The sequence below is a fragment of the Physeter macrocephalus genome, chromosome 9 (genome assembly GCF_002837175.3).
Source record: "Physeter macrocephalus isolate SW-GA chromosome 9, ASM283717v5, whole genome shotgun sequence".
In the NCBI taxonomy this organism is placed as follows: Eukaryota; Metazoa; Chordata; class Mammalia; order Artiodactyla; family Physeteridae; genus Physeter; species Physeter macrocephalus.
The window spans coordinates 81176242-81178763 of record NC_041222.1 but is presented as its reverse complement, the minus strand read 5'-3'; positions in this window follow the sequence as shown (position 1 = coordinate 81178763).

Below are 2522 nucleotides of genomic sequence, written 5' to 3'. Positions count from 1 at the left end.
ATGATTTCAATTTTCTTAAATTTACTGAGGCTTGATTTGTGACTCAAGATGTTATCTATCCTGGAGAATGTTCTGGGCACACTAGAGAAGAAAGTGTAATCTGCTGTTTTTGGATGGAATGTACTATAAATATCAATTAAATCTATGTGGTCTATTGTGTCTTTTAAAGCTTCTGTTTCCTTATTTATTTTCATTTTGGATGATCTGTCCATTGGTGTAAGTGAGGTATTAAAGTCCCCCACTATTATTGTGTTACTGTCGATTTCCTCCTTTCGAGCTCTTAGCAGTTGCCTTATGTATTGAGGTGCTCCTATGTTGGGTGCATATATATTTATAATTGTTATATCTTCTTCTTGGATTGATCCCTTGATCGTTATGTAGTGTCCTTCCTTGTCTCTTGTAACATTCTTTATTTTAAAGTCTATTTTATCTGATATGAGTATTGCTACTCCAGCTTTCTTTTGATTTCCATTTGCATGGAATATCTTTTTCCATCCGCTCACTTTCATTCTGTATGTGTCCCTAAGTCTGAAGTGGGTCTCTTGTAGACAGCATATATATGCGTCTTGTTTTTGTATCCATTCAGCTAGCTTGTGTCTTTTGGTTGGAGCATTTAATCCATTCACGTTTAAGGTTATTATCGATATATATGTTCCTATGACCATTTTCTTAATTGTTTGGGATTGATTTTGTAGGTCCTTTTCTCCTTTTGTGTTTCCCACTTAGAGAAGTTCCTTTAGCATTTGTTGTAGAGCTGGTTTGGTGGTGCTGAATTCTCTTAGCTTTTGCATTCTGTATAGCTTTTGATTTGTCCATTGAATCTGAATGAGATCCTTGCCAGGTAGAGTAATCTTGGCTTCAGGTGTTTCCCTCTCATCACTTTAAGTATATCTTGCCACTCTCTTCTGGCTTGTAGAGTGTCTGGTGAGAAATCAGCCGTTAACCTTATGGGAGTTCCCTTGTATATAATTTGTCATTTTTCCCTTGATGCTTTCAATAATTTTTCTTTGTCTTTAATTTTTGCCAATTTGATTACTATGTTTCTCGGCGTGTTTCTCCTTGGGTTTATCCTGTATGGGACTCTGTGCTTCCTGGACTTGAGTGGCTATTTCCTTTCCAATGTTAGGGAAGTTTTCGACTATAATCTCTTCAAATATTTTCTCGGGTCCTTTCTCTCTTTCTCTTTCTCGGACCCCTATAATATGAATGTTGTTGCATTTAATGTTGTCCCAGAGGTCTCTTAGGCTGTCTTCATTTCATTTCATTCCTTTTTCTTCATTCTATTCCGCAGCAGTGAATTCCACCATTCTGTCTTCCAGGTCACTTATCCGTATTTCTGCTTCAGCTATTCTGCTATTGATTCCTTCTAGTGTAGTCTTTTTTTAACATCTTTATTGGAGTATAATTGCTTTACAATGGTGTGTTAGTTCTGCTTTACAACAAAGTGAATCAGTTTCAAGTCCATGCTCTAATAGGTCTGTGTCTTTATTCCTGTCCTATCCCTAGGCTCTTCATGACATTTTTTTTCTTAGATTCCATATATATGTGTTAGCATACAGTATTTGTTTTTCTTCTTCTGACTTACTTCACTCTGTATGACAGACTCCAGGTCCATCCACCTCACTACAAATAACTCAATTTCGTTTCTTTTTATGGCTGAGTAATATTCCATTGTATATATGTGCCACATCTTCTTTATCCATTCATCTGTTGATGGACACTTAGCTTGATTCTGTGTCCTGACTATTGTAAATATAGCTCCAGTGAACATTACGGTACATGACTCTTTTTGAATTATGGTTTTCTCAGGGTATATGCCCAGTAGTGGGATTGCAGGGTCGTATGGTAGTTCTATTTGTAGTTTTTTAAGGAACCTCCATACTGTTCTCCATAGTGGCTGTATCAATTTACATTCCCACCAGCAGTGCAAGAGGGTTCCCTTTTCTCCACACCCTCTCCAGCATTTATTATTTCTAGAGTTTTTGATGATGGCCAATCTGACCGGTGTGAGATGATATCTCATTGTAATTTTGATTTGCATTTCTCTAATGATTAATGATGATGAGCATTCTTTCATGTGTTTGTTGGCGATCTGTATATCTTCTTTGGAGAAATGTCTATTTAGTTCTTCTGCCCATTTTTGGATTGGGTTGTTTGTTTTTTTGTTATTGAGCTGCAAGAGTTGCTTATAAATTTTGGATATTAATCCTTTGTCAGTTGCTTCATTTGCAAATATTTTCTCCCATTCTGAGGGTTGTCTTTTGGTCTTGTTTATGGTATCCTTTGCTGTGCAAAAGCTTTTAAGTTTCATTAGGTCCCATTTGTTTATTTTTGTTTTTATTTCCATTTCTCTAGGAGATGGGTCAAAAAGGATCTTGCTGTGATTTATGTCATAGAGTGTTCTGCCTATGTTTTCCTCTAAGAGTTTGATAGTGTCTGGACTTACATTTAGATCTTTAACCCATTTTGAGTTTATTTTTGTGTATGGTATTAGGGAGTGTTCTAATTTCATACTCTTACAT